We start from the raw sequence: 16,778 nt of genomic DNA, 5'->3' as shown, positions 1-16,778 counted from the left end.
GTTTGACTGGTCAGAATCCAGAGCAAGGCCACACCCATTGTCCTACGGTTGTCTGAAGATTGCGTATTGAGCCCTTCGGATGGGCTTATTAAGCATGTAAAGTACTATGCTATTAGCATGTATATTAGACTCAAGGTAATCTCTCTAGGTACCTTTTTGTGCAGTTGCCCCTAATTACCACGTGCGGTAGGAAAAAAGAACCGATGAAAAAGAGAGAGGTGTCTGACAAAGCAAAGGAGAGAGTTCATAATTCCAGCACTATTAATGAAAGTTGTTGGGAAAACTTCACTGAGGCAACTAAGCAAAAAAATGCTCTGTGTCAGACTAGCAAAGAGTTTAAATTAATGCATCATTTCATGAATACAGCCTTGCGTTGTCCTATTTCTTTGAAACAGATGACAGTTGTTGCCCAATGAGACTGTTTCTCTCGTGCTCAGCACACCATGCTGTGAGTTAACCAGCAAATTATGGCTGTAATAATGCAAGAACACCCTCCTCTCTTCAATCACTGAGACAGTGTATCTATAGATAGTTAAAAACTAAATGCAGCATGCATTCCTTACACACATGTACAAAGGATAAACAGCATAGGTAAACATAACTCAAAATAGGAAATGCCAGACCCTAAAGCACATACCATATTTCCTACCTGGTCTCATGGCATAAATGCATATTTCAGATATGAATAATTCATGAGATTGAATCTACATGGCAAACAGTTGTTACAATCAGATGGTGATGCACAGATACACACTTGGATGTAAAAGCACTGCTCATATATGCCTACAGCAACATTAGATTACTGACGCACCAACATGCACACCTGTGCATCACATGCTTGATTACACTTACAATCTCCCTCACTTTCCCCATCTCTCCTTCTCTCTCTCTCTCTCTCTCTCTCTCTCTCTCTCTCACACACACACACACACACACACACAGCTGCACTGAACTTTGAACAACAAGTACTTTGAACAAACAATCTACACTACATGGATATTAGTACTTCATAACTACATTTATAACTTTTTTTTTTACTGTATTTTGAGGGTTCAAATATTTAGATTTTTTTGTTGGTCCAGCACATATACATTTAATATTAAGAAACATATTTTTATAAAGGTCAGAAAACATAATGCTCATACTTTTTATTTGAAGGGAAAGTCACCCCCCCCCCCCCCAAAAAAAGAATATTCTGTCATCATATACTCACCATCATGTTGTTCCAAACCTGCTTGACTTTCTGTCTTCTGTGGAAGAAATAAAAAATTTTGTTGTCCATAGAATAGTCGACATAAGGATGAGTAAATGATGATAGAATTTTACTTTTTTTGGTGAACTAAACTTTAAATGTCCACAAAGTAATTTTTAGTTTTTAATTTGTAGTAATAGTTGGAGATTATACAATGTAGACAGCTATAAACAGAACTGATTGTATGTGGTTTTGCTTATATTAATCCTGTCCTAACTTCTAAGAACATCACAAGTCAACATAAACTTCAGTTATGTCAGCCAGCTCAATAATGTTTTCTTGATGTCAATACATCACAAACAGACATAGAAACACAAGTAAACAAGCAATATTCTGTGCAAATGTATTTCACTGTAACAAAATGTGCATATGTAATTTGTTACTAGTTCTATTTCAGCATTACTATATAAGTGGTACAGTTAATGATAAAATGATTACTCTCTCTAAAAAAATTATTACTAGAATGTAACAGCCAGGTTTCAAAAGTATAAATTCCATTCATTTTATCCATAAGGAAACTGAATTTTAACAATTACTTACAAACGTTACAGACAGACCTACTGTGACCTACGATGTTGTTAATAAATGGTGCATGCGTCTGTTGAAACTGTCAGTGTGCATTAGGAAACACTACATTATCTATAATTTTGTAAACACGTCTCCACAAATCAGAAAATCATGACAAGCAAACTGTGCCACAAAACCTCTTTAGAGCCCACCAACTCCCATGAAGCACTGTGAATGCTGTAACAGAGTCAGTCTCCCTATGCTCTCAAACTACTAAAATATCTCTAAGCTTAGTTTGAAATAAGCCAAAATATATAATATCTTTAAATCAATAGTTTTTAATTTATGTAATTCACAATGCTATTTATTCATTCATTTAAAGGCAATAGGTACACAGTCTTGTCAATCATTGTATTTTTTGCTTCACATCAAAGTTTGTAATGCTGAGATTCATCTGGTTGGTTTAGTCCATGGCTTATTAGTCTTTAAAGAAGATAAAATCCCAATGGAAAAAAAAAACTTCTGGAACCAAGGCTGCTGAAAATGTGCACTCTATTAAGTGCATTAAGAAAACAACTTCACCAGTATGTATTCCATTTCAGACACATCTGTGAAATTAAAAGTTACCAAAGAACCATTTCTGTTCTTGTTTTGATCTAAACAAAAGTAATCCAGCTATATCTGCACTAGATCTGTGTCAGGGTAAAAGCACACATCGTTCTTTTCCTCCTTTTTTTTCCATTAACATACTGGACAGAAGTCTGTCAGTGTGATCAATCAGCACCCCAAAATGTCTCCTCAGTTTGGTCCACCATTATCCGTGTCATTTCACTGTCCCTGAATCTCATCTCGTTTCATCCAGCAGCTGCTGTACACATCGCTGCACCTCTCCACTTCACAGAAACAGCATCACAATACCTGTCTTAGCACTAGAGACCACCCCAGGGGGATCTTCAGCCAGTGTTAGTTTACATCTGTCAGTAGCATTTTATGGACTTGTGTTTGATTGGATATCAGAGACGAATGAGTCAGAGAGGCTGCGAGCCTGCAGAGCGTCAGCGAGCTCACGTTAAGCTGTCAGGTGAATTGTGTTTGGAAGCGAGGGAAGTCTTGCAGGGATTTCCGTGGTAACTGTACAGGACCGCAGTTGTAGTTAGACGGAAATATCCGTGGTTACGGTAACCGTGGAGATGGGTGAAAAAGAGGGCTCAGCCTCCTGTGGAAACTCTCATGGCTGATTAGAACAGGATGCCAGTGAGTGCTACACTTTCTGTGTTAACGTTTCCTCTTAATATGCTAACATTTCCGGCTTGTTGTTAAAAATCACTTACATTTCTGTTTTTCGAGCTTCTTCATCGCCACAATGGATCATAGAAACACTTTCTTTCTTTTTTTCCTTCTCCTCCTACTTTTTCCATTGCTCCTTCACTACCACTCGAACTCAGCTGCATAACTATAAGGTGGCGTTCACACAGAATGGACTTTTGCATTTCTCTGCATTGTTTTTAATTATTTTCTACATAAACATGCTAGAAAAACACGTTTTGACCATTGCGCCCAAGTTTTCTCTTCATCTGCAGCATCACATGCAAAAAAGACTGGAAACATTTAAGGTTTTTCACCCTACCTTCTGCTTAGTGTTGTCACGGTACCAAAATTTCAGTATTCGGTACCAATACCAGTGAAAATCCACGGTTCTCTGTACCAGTTTCGGTACCAAGGCAAAACGCAAAAACATGCTTATTAAAAAAAATGCCTTGCACTCTATTTGTGTCGGCATATATGCTAGTTTACTCTCTGCCAGCAGGCGGCACTTGTAAAAGATTAAATAAAAATGGCATCCATAATTTTCTGAAGAAAGCTGGATTCCTTCAAAAATACAGTGATATAAAAACACCTGCACTGGGTTTCGACTTAGACACACGTGCTCATGTCTATTCAATGAAGTCAAAGCCTTTTGGAAAATCTATTTGTGGTGGTGAGTTTTAATATCGTGGCGGGCCACCACAGATAAATCAGTGTATGGGAAACACAATGAAACTTACCTGCTTGAACTCTTTAATTTGATCTGGGTGTCTGTCTTTAAAGTATTTTGTTAGTTTGGTGTGTTTCCTCCTTTTGATGTCGCCATCTCTCACTGCTTTCATGAAGAGAACGCATCTGCGCACCTTTCAGAACCGGGTTGACTGGGTACTCAGTACTCTTAAAAAAACCTGGTACCATAACATTTTCATTTTTTTAGTACCGACTTGGTACCGAAGTACCGGGTCTTTTGACAAAACTACTTCCGCCTATAAATTATCAGGAACTTTAAATTCTGGGATGGACTAATCCTTTAATGTGGAGGCTTATTTCAGCCACATTAAAAAAAAATAATAATAATAATAACTTTGATAAATCATAATTACAACATAAGAAGTTATAATAATGAAATAGTAAGAGTCTAAATTAATATCAAAATCAAAATGATGAGATAAAATGACTTGTTATAATAGTATTTTTTCCATTACAATTTTAACTGTCAATTTTGACTAATTTGATCTCATACTTGTAACTTAGTATGTCCTCATTTTGACTTTTCATCTCATATTCATGACTTTGCAATAGTTTTACCTTATGTCAATTTAGACTTTTTGTGTCACAGTTATGACTTTTTATCTAATGATTATGATGTCATTTTATGACTTTTTAATAATTTTCTATGAATTTCGAAATTTCAAAATTTCAGCTTTTTATCTCATAATTATGGCAGAATGTCATAATTTATATTTTATATTTTAATTACGTATTTGTTTTACGTTGCAGAAATGGGATTCCATAAGAAGTTTAACTTTTAAAAAGTGTGTCTTTAGACTTTGTTTTTTTTTTTATATTAATACACTGCCCAGCATCCCATTTATAAACACAAAAATGTGTTCTGTGCCCCTAAAATAGCAATAGCTCTGTGCGAGACTGGGTGGGCTGTAGTATATGGGTCAGAATGTCTGAGCACCTGTGGTGTCTCATGTGCTTCCCTTTCTCCATCTGACCAAAGCACCCAAACTGTGTCTGAGGTCTAATGTAAATTAGCGTGGCCTTTATCAATAGCGAGCCAGTCTAACCGCTGGGGAGTCGAGGGAGAAGGGAGCAATGTAATCTCTTACAAACACCAGCCTATGATCTCGTTAAAGACTAATTGATGTTCTGTGTTAACGAGCTTTACCTTAATTAGTCACATTTAAGTGGGATGCAGTTGGATGCAGTTTGGGCAAGCTGGACTCATCAACACAGCTATGCAAACAAAAAATAAGAGAGAGGGAAGTTATCAGATGAAGAGACTGATATAAAAATGCTGGAGAGGGATCCAGCGGGAAAAAAGAGATGTTAAAAAAGCAGCAACACTCTAGAGTCTGAAAGCCCAAGGGAGGGAACGATAGAGAGGATAGAGAGCAAAGGTAAAGGAGAAGATAAAGAATCAATGCGCCGAAACAGAAGAGGAGAAAGAAGAAAAGAGAAATGCAAACGTTGATTCAAGCTGCTCTCATCTCTCTGTCTGAGCCCTCCAACCATGTTCAGTCTCAGATATTCAATTCCTCTTTTCGCTTTCTTCCTCTCCTTCATTTCCTCCTCTCACTCCCTCATTCTGTTTGCACTGTATTTCTCTTTTCCTCATCCTTCACTGTATTTCTGTGGCTATGAGACTTCTCCTCACCATCCAGCTTCATCTGTATCCTCACCTCTGCTGTATCCTCCTCTTCAGTGCATTATTGTCTCTCACCTTCTTTCATTCTATACTCTTTCATTCTTTCACTCTCCTTCCTTTTTTTTTTATAAGTGCACTCCCCCTCCCTCTACAGTAAAGCCTGGAGAGCAGCTGTAAGACAGACCGCTGGAGTGAAGCTATATTGACACTGAAGGCAACACATTAACATTACTGTGCGCATTACAGTACTGCAGTGTGTGTGTGCAGTCCTTGGTGATTTGCGTGCCCAGTATCCACAACATGCCTTGTTCAATAAATGTGCTTTTTTGGAGGTCATAATCTTTCTTCATCTCTATCTTTTCACCTGCCAGACCACATATGTATCTATCTCAGAAGATGTGAAAATCGTACAGGGTCGAATCTTACGAAAGGTCACAACATGCCGTTAGTGTACTAACACATATAATTGTACAAAAAAATTTATGATATATGCCTTGTCTTGGTGGACATTAAGACCTCACATTCCCTCTGCAGGACTCCAGGCTCCATCATAACAGCTTTAATAAGTTTGGCGCAAGCAGGGAGTAAAACTTATTACGGAATATGAAGCAGAAGCCCCACATAAATGATTTTACTTCATCTAAACGCCAACAGTTTGATTCATATCGCAGGAGGAAAACTGTGGGCCTATGATGGGCTCCATATGAAATTAACATAATGAGCCCTGCTCATCAATTTCGCTGATTTCTTACCCAACTATTAAAGAAGCAAATGGCTAGACTTTGAGAAATGACAGCAATTGGTGTTTTGACATATTTCAAGTCTCCATCTCATTTAAATATTTATAAATACAAAAAAAAAAATACTGGAAAATGAACAAGCTATGCTATTTAAATAAGCTCGCATGGCACTGAAACACCAAGAGCATCAAACACACATGCACTACGAGACACTGATAACTGTGCTCAGGAAAATTGATAAATCCGCAGTTTACATTCACAACTGGAGACGAGCAGCCTAACAGCGCGGCACAGCGACGCGATCATTAGCCGCACCGAAGCAGCATTTTAAACACGTTTTAAAATTCAGCCGCTTCGCAGTAGTTGTTTTTATGAAAAATTACTAATTGTGGCCGCAGACTGCTCGTATCAGTGCCGTTTCCAGGCGCGTGCGTGCGTCTTCGCATGTTGCTGTAACCTCTGCGCGTGTATATCTGTGCAGTGAGAGTGCAAGAAAAGTCGAAGTATGTGCCGTTTCGCTGAGGAACAAGTGGGCTTGTAAGCGCTGGCATATGTGTGCGCGTGCAGCAATGACAGAAGGGTCAAACCCCCGCGCGCGCCGGTCGTATCCATCTCTCTGTCTCGTGCCATCCATCTTTTCCACATATAGCGCATCAAAGTCCCCTCACCCGGAGCCGGCGGTGCACTGTCAGTGCCATGTCTCCTCTCTCCACGCAGTCAAGTCGGTGCAGAAACACAGCAGCATTCATTAAACTGTTACTTACTGTGTTTTTTACGCGCCTGTCCCCCCTCTCTCCTTTCGGCCCTCCATTCTCTTCACATCATTCCCTTCGATGTATCCTTTTTGCGGCTTCTCCGGGGAAAATACACATAGAAATATATATATTCTACGTGTATTCAATTTTCGCGAGCTCTCTCTCCACCTATCTCCCGCTCCCTCCTCTCTCTCTCTCTCTCTCTCTCTCTCTCTCTGTCTCTCTCTCTCTCTGTCTCTCTCTCTCTCTCTCTTTCTCTCTCGCTCCTCTCTCTCTCTCTCCCTCTTTCTCCGCTCTTTTGTTAAAATTCAGTATATGCGCCTCGTCACCTAGCAACCGTCAACCTCCCTCTTTCGCGCGCGCGCGCCGGCCGCCTCTCTCTCCCGCGCTCTCTCTCCATCACTTGCGACACGTGTTGAATGCTAAACTTAGCGGTGTGGAATAATATTAATAACTGGTTGGCTCGAGGTCTCTTCCTCTCCTTTCTCTCTCTCTCTCTCTCTCAGCCCTCTTCCTCCCCATACACACACACACACACACACACACGCGCGCGCGCGCTCGCGTGCACACACCTCCTCCTTTTGCTCGCGCATATCATCATGCAATATAAATATTTACTAGAGCCACTCAGTCCTCTGTTGCATGCCCCCCGCAGCCCCCTTCCGCGTCTCTCTCCCCTTCCATCATCCCGTGCCGCGAATCAATGGTGCCGTATCGCCACTTCTCCTTCTCCGAGCAAAACGGAGAGGTTTTCGTCCGTCAGGCCGTCCATCCGTGTCACTAGACACGCGTGTATCATACAGCAAAGACACAGGTGAAAATACTCACAGGCCGTGTGCGTGCGTGCGCGTGTCCTGAAGAGTGAGCTAGCGTTCCTCATGCCGGGAAAATGATCGGTGGAAGGAGTAAGTAGCTTGAGCTGCAGTAGGGCTATCAATGGAGCATCAACCTGTCTTATAATTTGTTCAAATTCAAGTGCTTTTATTTTATTTATTTAAAAAAAAAAGATTTTTTTTTCCTGCTGTGTGAGCTCTTTTTTTTCATCTGTGGTCCTGTAGATCCTGTGACTCATCAATCGATTAATAAACCAATAACTCAATAGCCTGTGATTAATACTGACACTCTGTGTGTTTCATTTAGTGAGCTCAGATGATAAATGGTCAATGTTTTTTGCAGAAGGTCACTCCTTACTGAATCCCAGCGTGACGCAGCGCTATTGATGAAATACCATTCAGCCATTTAAAGCGCAGTCGTTTCCAACCCTGTTCCTGGAGGGCCCCCAACGCTACACATTTTGGTTGTCTCCCTCATCTAACATATCCATTTAAAGTCATGGAGTACTTTACTAATGAGCTGATGAGTTTAATCAGGTGTGTTTGATTTGGGAGACATCCAAAGTGAATACTGTTGGGGGCCCTCCAGGAACAGGGTTTGAATCCTGTGTTTTAAAGCATAAACTGCTGATCTATTTCCTCATCTACTCCCAGCATCATGTCTGTGCAGGAGCATCTACAAACCCGATTCCAAAAAAGTTGGGACACTGTGCAAATTGTGAGTAAAAAAGGAATGGAACAATTTATAAATCTCATAAATTTATGTTTTATTCACAACAGAATATAGATAAAATATCAAATGTTGAAAGTGAGACATTTCGAAATGTAGGTAGCAATAAGAGGCCGGAAAAGGCCAATTTGCAACTTATTAGGTCAATTGGCAACATGATCGGGTATAAAAAAAGAGCCTCTCAGAGTGGCGGTGTGTCTCAGAAGTCAAGATGGGCAGAGGATCACCAATTCCCCCAATGCTGCAGTGAAAAATAGTGAAGCAATATCAGAGAGGAGTTTCTCAGAGAAAAATTGAAAAGAGTTTGAAGTTATCATCATCTACAGTGCATAATATCATCCAAAGCAGGGGTTGGCAACCTACGGCACGCGTGCCAACAGTGGCACGCAGAGGGATAATCGCTGGCACGCAAGCAATAAGGAAAACTGTATAATGACGTACAGTTTGATGTAATAACTTCTCATAGTCACACAGCCTGTTATGAGCTACAAATACTATTAAAGTGTGAGAATTAACTTGCATGGATGCACGTGCAAACACTGCACATACTAGGTGCTTCAGATCAAAGCCTCGGTCTAACAGCACTCATCAATGTCAAAATGACTGAGATGGCCAATCAGATCAAAGTAGGCGGGGTTTACTGTTCACAGAAGCAGAGCGCGAAGCGTCAGTTTAACGTTAAAGAGAGTGAGGTAAGATGAAGCTGCAAATCAATTAACATTAGTCAACTTTTAATAATACGTTTTACCATAGAAATGTTAAATAACCTAAAGCTATATCCAGTGATGAGAAATTTTCTGAAATATGGCCATTTTGAGAGAAAAAAAGTGGGGGGGGGGTAAATTGTCTCTCTGCAGACAATGAAGCGATTTTGCCCCTTTGTTGTTGAGAAATATAATGTAGCGATTCAGTATCGATTAATAAAAGTAGCGTGACAACACTCTGAATGCTACTTTTTGCACAGCACGATCTCAGATCTCTGTGTGCGAGTGGTGTGTGTGTGTGTGTTTGTGTGTGCACGTTCATCAATTAAAGCAGTGCTTTAACGTTGATTAAACGTTAAAAAAACGTTTTTTTATCATATAATAAAAAATTGTGTATGTACCGTTTAAATACAGAATTATATCGGGGTGTGTGTGGGGGGGGGGGGCTGTGTTGGCACAGTGGTTAACCATAAAAATAAAAAATGGCACGTCATGCCGAAAAGGTTGCTGATCCCTGATCCAAAGATTCAGAGAATCTGGAACAATCTCTCTGCGTAAGAGTCAAGGCCAGAAAACCACACTGGATGCCCGTGATCTTCGGGCCCTTAGACGGCACTGCATCACAAACAGAGATGTATAGTAACGAAGTAGAACTACTTCACTACTGTACTTAAGTACTAAAAGGCGGTATCTGTACTTTACTTGAGTATTATTTTTTTCTCCTACTTCCACTTTTACTTCAGTACATATTTTCAATGAGTTTAATACTTTTACTCCGATATTTTTTTTATGTGCTGCATCGTTACTCGTTACAATTATAAAAATGTTACGAATCATTCCATTACAAACAGAACTGTAGATGGCAGGTTTGATGAAGCTGGCACATCATTGAGCGAATCAAGCGATTAAGAAGACTGCGCATGCTGACTGAAGTGAACTGCTGTGAAGAGAGAGATGAACACCGAGCCGAGCCAGATAATGACTCGTTCACGAGTCAAGAACCGGTTGCATCGGTTTTCGAATCACCAGTAGTTCTTTCTGACAGTTCGATTCAATAAACCAGTTGAAGAAAACAGTTCACCGGTTCTTTTGCGCTCGACGTAATGGCGTCATTGGCATTGACTGCAAGCCTTCGGTTTACCTGGGCTCATAACATAGCACAGAATCGGTTCAGAATCAATCACCAAAAGAATCAGTTCGGTTCAGACGCTCTGTGTGTCGGTTTTCTTTCACGCTGAATCACACATGCGCAGTATCATCAGCTCCTCAGTTCTCGAATCGGACACGTCTGACAGAAACGGTTCTTGACCACTGATCTATAATAGAAGTTATATATAGATCAGTGTTCTTGACTCGTGAACGAGTCAGTCTGTTGTTCGTTATCTGGCTCGGCTCGATGTTCATCTTCAGTTCGCTCTTCACATCAGTTCAGTCAGTGTACTGTTTGAGTAAATGAATTAGTCCGGGATATTGGTTTGTTTTAACTCAGAGGGAGTGTCAGCCACATTAAACAAGTTAACAGCTTAAGTCATTTGTGGATTAATGCGTATTGGAGACGCGAACCGTTTAAAACGATTCAGTTCGATTTGGTGAACTGAATGATTCATTCGCGAACCGGATATCCAGACTGCTTTGTTTTGAACTCTCTCTCACAACAGACACGGAAGAGAAGACAATGCTGAATAAATTCGTCGTTTTTGCTATTTTTGGACCAAAATGTATTTTCGATGCTTCAAAAAATTCTAACCGACCCTCGGATGTCACATGGACTACTTTGATAATGTTTTTCTTACCTTTCTGGACATGGACAGTAGACCGTTCACACAGTTTCAATGGAGGGACTGAGAGCTCTCGGACTAAATCTAAAATATCTTAAACTGTGTTCCAAAAATAAACGGAGGCCTTACGGGTTTGAAACAACATGAGGGTGAGTCATTAATGACATAATTTTGCAAATTGGGCGAACTAACCCTTTAATCTGTTTTTTGTTTACAAAAAGTTACAGTCAAAGGAATTGTGATTGTCCTTTAGGTTAATCATTTGAAATAGTAAAAACAATATGTTCAAACTTTTGACTACTTTCTTTAATAACTACATAACACAATACTTGTACTTTTACTTTCAGTACTTGAGTAGTAAATTTTCAAATAGACTACTTGCAATACTTAAGTACAAAAAATGTTGAATACTTTAGTATTTCTATTTAAGTGTGGTGCTTAAAGAGCACTTCAACTTCTACTCAAGTCATTTTTTTGATAGAGCACTTGTACTTTTACTCAAGTCTGGGTCTCTAGTACTTTATACATCTCTGATCACAAACAGGAATACAACTGTATGGAAATCACAACATGGGCTCAGGAATACTTCCAGAAAACATTGTCGGTGAACACAATCCACCGTGCCATTCGCCGTTGCCGGCTAAAACTCTATAGGTCAAAAAAGAAGCCATATCTAAACGATCCAGAAGTGCAGGCATTTTCTCTGGGCCAAGACTCATTTAAAATGGACTGTGGCAAAGTAGAAAACTGTTATGTGGTAAGACAAATCAAAATTTGAAGTTCTTTTTAAAAACATGGGACGCCATGTCATCCGGACTAAAGAGGACAACCCAAGTTGTTATCAGCACTCAGTTCAGAAGCCTGCATCTCTGATGGTATGGGGGTTGTATGAGTGCATGTGGCATGGACAGCTTACACATCTGGAAAGGCTCCATCAATGTTGAAAGGTATATCCAAGTTCTAGAACAACATATGCTCCCATCCAGATGTCGTCTCTTCAGGGAAGACCTTGCATTTTCCAACATGACAATCCCCGACCCCATACTGCATCAATTACAACATCTTGGCTGCGTAGAAGGAGAATCCGGATACTGAAATGGCCAGCCTGCAGTCCAGATCTTTCACCCATAGAAAACATTTGGCGCATCATAAAGACAAAGAAGACCTAAGACAGTTGAGCAACTAGAAGCCTGTATTAGACTGGAATGGGACAACATTCCTATTCCTACACTAGAGCAACTTTACCTCAGTCCCCAGAATTTTGCAGACTGTTATAAAAAGAAAAGGGGATGCCACACAGTGGTAAACATGGCCTTGTCCCAACTTTTTTGAGATGTGTTGATGCCATGAAATTTAAAATCAACTTATTTTTCCCTTAAAAAAATATATTTTCTCAGTTTAAACATTTGATATTTAATTTATGTTGTATTCTGAATAAAATATTGAAATTTGAAACTTCCACATCATTGCATTCTGTTTTTATTCACAATTTGTACGGTGTCCCAACTTTTTTGGAATTGGGTATTGGAAATAACAGTCAAAACACTTAGTCATTCAATGAAAGTTCATTCATATCTATTTCATACTTATTAGTTTTTATTATAAGGTCCTTAATAGCGGTCCTTAACAGGGGCAAGTGTAAAGTTATAGGATATGCACTGCGTAATACACTACAAAACATTTAAGGTTTGCAACAGTAAACATAGTTGCAACCTAACCCTATCTAAATAATTACATAATGACAGTGACACACATATGACAGTGGCGGATCTAGAGATATTTTCCTGGGGTGGGAAAGGGGTGGCATGAGGTTTCAGGAGGGGGACCTTTGGACATTATTCATAATTTGAAATGCTACGGTTTTCATTGAATGTGTTTTGTTCTCTACACTACATTACACAGAGTGGGAGTCAAATCAGAGATGTAACATAGCTGGGTTTTTGGATGGTGTGGGTCTTAATTTGTGAATTGTGGACCCCTTTCTCTGTGTAATCACTATCAAGAGTCTGCTTCAAATGTCTAGACTAGTAGCCTACTCTGAGTAGGGTTTGAAAGTAGTGGGCTACTTGTTGTGATTGAGTAGAATTTCAGTCATGTAGGGCTAACTGCAAAATACGTGGTCAACCAGAGAGAAAACGGTCACGTTGTTGATAACAGGTGTCCATGTGAGTCAAACGTGCAGTGCTTGTGCATCACCAGCATGACACCGCTTAGATATGTCAGTTTAATTTGGCATTTTTCTAAATTGGATAGTCATAGATGTTAGGAAAGTGGATGCATGCCAATTTTGTCACAGCAGTAGTTTAAACACACAAAAAGCTAGACTAACGTTAGACCCTTATCTGACCTGACGATCATATAAAAATCAATGAGACAACAAAGTAATGCGGATGTAAATAACATAACAATGTGGATGTTGCAGGGTTAACTGTCTGCTTATGGACTTTTTCGACTTGGTGTCAAACTTACCTCTAAACTCACTGATAACTGCTTATCAACCTCTCTTCTCCGAGACACTGCGTACTGCAGACAGATGCACTGTACAGTGTGCCCAGGCTGCCCTGCTGCACTGACTGGTGAAATTCCGCGGGGATCGCTGCTGTGCTGGTGATGGGTGAAACCATTGTGACTGTGAGGGGGAGGGGATTCTAAATCTGCGATTTCTGTTTGAGAGGAGTTTGGTGCGGGTCTCCTTGGCCTTCAGCTTGTAGGCTATGAACATAAAATATACTTAAAAAATATTATCTGATTTATAAATGGGGTGGCAACAGGGGTGGCAAGACTGTATCCCAGGGGTGGCTTGCCACCCCGTAGATCCGCCTCTGATATATGAGCAATATTGCCCTCAGCCAAAACTTGCAATGGAACAAATAATAAATTAATGAGACCAAAGACTGCCTGTTGGATTTACCCAAAACGAATTATATCTTGTGTTTAACCACCATACACTATAGAGACATCAGAGCCAGTGGCAAATTCCTGAAGATCTGGCTGAGGTGAGGCTGCTCTCGGTGGGTTCATGAGCGCTGAATGGCCGCTGACATCCTGGAGCTCACATCTCCAAAAACATCTTTCAAATAGACATTATCTTTGTTATTTAGACAACATATTTTAAGACACAAAAACAGTATTATTTTTAAAATTGTTGTGGGTGTCCGCCATGACACTCGCTGTGAGAAATATGGAAAGCGGAGTGATATACTGTAAACAGTGCAACGGTTGGAGTTCTGTTATCACTAGAATATCACACTCCCCTCAGCCAATCAGATCTGAGGATCAGAAAGAACTGTAGTATGAATGAATGAATGAATAAATTTATTCTTTTTTTCTTTTTCTTCTTCAGAACATGATCATTAGTAACAAAACATATTTTAACAGAAAATAATAAAAATAAAAATCTCAGCATGTTCAAAAGAAAGGGAAAAAAACAAGAAAGGAGAAGGAAGATGCTATCTTATATTTGCCTTCCCCTTTTACACATCTAGCTTTGAAACGGCTACTGTTTACTCTTGCAAGATATCATAATTTATCCTTATTGAGAAAAAACTTAATCATTTGAAGTACATTTATCTGAAAATAAATCACACAATATAAAAAAAAATAATTTAAATATATGCAAAATGGCAAGAAACAGACTGTATGGTAATTCAAATCAACCTCTTGAATAGGAAATGAGACATTTGTCCCATGTCCACCTTAATTTATATACTTTTCTAATATAGACATTTTAAACCTTCTTTTGAATTGCACAATATGTTTGCTTTCCTTAATTGTTACAGGTAAATTATTCCACAGCCTCACCCCGTTGACAGATATGCACATGCGTTTGAATGTAGTACGTGCCATTGATTGAGAGAGATTTCCTCTCCTTCTTAAATTATATCTACTATCTCTTTCCTTAAACCATTTTTGAATATTATTAGGGAGTACTTTGTTTTTAGCTTTGTACATAATTTGTGTGGTCTTAAGATCAACTATGTCTTTAAATTTTAATGTTTGTAATTTTAAAAATAAATCATTTGTATGTGCATGATAGCCAACATTGCAAACTATTCTCATTGCCTTTTTCTGCATAGTGCATATCGTCTTTAGGGTGGTTTTATAGGTATTGCCCCACACCTCTGTACAATAGGACAAATAAGGAAGAAAAAGCGCGCAATATAAAATATACATTGTTTCCTGGTTCAATATGTGTCTCACTTTACAAAGTATACCAGTGATCTTTGCCAATTTAGCACTAATGCAATTGACTTGTGGTTTCCAGCTGAGCTTATGGTCAATTATTACGCCCAGAAAGGAGTTTTCATAAACTCTTTCTAATCTGGTGTTATCACACAGTACTTCAATAGTTAAATCTTCAGGACTTCTACGTTTCCCAAAAATCAGACATTTAGTTTTCTTTATATAAGTATGAGTTAGAGTAAATAGGCTATATAAAATTCCTGTTTGATGTAATAGTATTTACCAATTTAAAAACTTAAAAACTTCATTTAAACCTTTAAGTCTACAAATTATTTTATAATTATGTACCTTATTTTTTAAGAAAATGTAATTTATTAGAGTTTACATGTGGCGAAAGTATTTTTTGAAATATCAACCATTACCAAATTAACACTAATGCAAAGCTTTTCAAAATTCTGAATAAAAATTTAGGCTTATAAACAAAAGAATTGTCATATTTTGCAGTAAAATATTATTTTATGAACAGCAGCCAAGTATTCACTTAAAGGTATAGTACCCAAAAATGGAAATATTGTCATAATTAAAAAATGAACATGGGTTTGCATCAGTATGAAGGTGTCAAACCCTAGATGCCAAGGTGCCAACATTGTTTTGGACCCCACTGAATATAGTTGGAAAAAAACAACAACAAAAGGATAGAAATTGGGTAAACTATTCATTAAGGCCATTTATATGGGCTGGTGCAACCTACTCAATCACCACAGTGATTTTTGCGAGAGAGCAAGGGGACCAGTGTTCTAGTTGTCAGGTTGCACATACCCACATATCATTCATCAGTCTGATTCCCATTGGGCAGTGACAGATGTCAATTGAATGGTTTGCCACATAAACTGTCAAAGCGAATGAGTGTGATTTTGAAGTGAGGGCATGTTTACAATTTTCATTCAGTGGAATTTATGTTCACACCCTTTGCACCCTCTCTCTCGCTCGCTCTCTATGTATAATGTATGTGTCCTGTTGTTTGAGTTATAGCTCAGAGCACAACAGATGAGTAAACATTGATAGTCACAAGTAAATCCCATCAAATCAGATTGGGGAATGCAAAGGCTACGCTTCCTCCTGCCCTCGCTCTTGACTCCTTTTTTCCGCTCTCTGTTGGTGTTTCTTTCATTCTCTCTTCATCTACTCACCAAGATTTATTAGAGTTCATAAAGAAAAATCCCATTTAATCAAGTAAATAGTAGATGGAGGATTGAGCAGCATTCCCAGAGGCATGCACAGGGCCTTATAGGAATCATATTAAAGGTTGATACAGGCCTTGGGATAATACGGACTACGACATGGCATCTGGCATTAGTGTTGGATAAAACAAGAAGACACGAGGGAGAAGAGCAGAGGAAGCTAACAGGAGAACTTAAGAGAGAGACTGCCTGAGGGAAGATGGAGAGAGTGAGAGCCGTATTCAGCAGTGCCACACAGACTTTCTTTTCGCACTGGGAGACCTCGACGACAATTGAATTTTTTCTCGGTCCGAGCTATAATAGAAAATAACCAAGTACTTTTGCGCAATAGCTGTCAGCGACCTTCTGAGAAGAATAGGGCTAATCCTTTACGG

General features: G+C 39.2%; 1 protein-coding gene across 2 annotated transcripts in view; it reads right to left on the bottom strand.

Annotated features, from left to right (window-relative positions):
* Positions 1-7,160, bottom strand: part of LOC132158248 (glutamate receptor ionotropic, NMDA 2D) — a 79,276-nt gene extending 72,116 nt beyond the window's left edge. For both annotated transcript variants that reach the window (XR_009437676.1, XM_059567579.1), the window contains exon 1: positions 6,946-7,160. The gene's annotated coding sequence lies outside the window, so the exon portion shown is untranslated. The remainder of the gene's footprint in view (positions 1-6,945) is intronic.
* Between the last annotated feature and the right edge of the window lie 9,618 nt (positions 7,161-16,778).

Source organism: Carassius carassius, chromosome 15 (genome assembly GCF_963082965.1).
Source record: "Carassius carassius chromosome 15, fCarCar2.1, whole genome shotgun sequence".
Lineage (NCBI taxonomy): Eukaryota > Metazoa > Chordata > Actinopteri > Cypriniformes > Cyprinidae > Carassius > Carassius carassius.
This window is presented reverse-complemented; position numbering and strand designations above follow the sequence as displayed.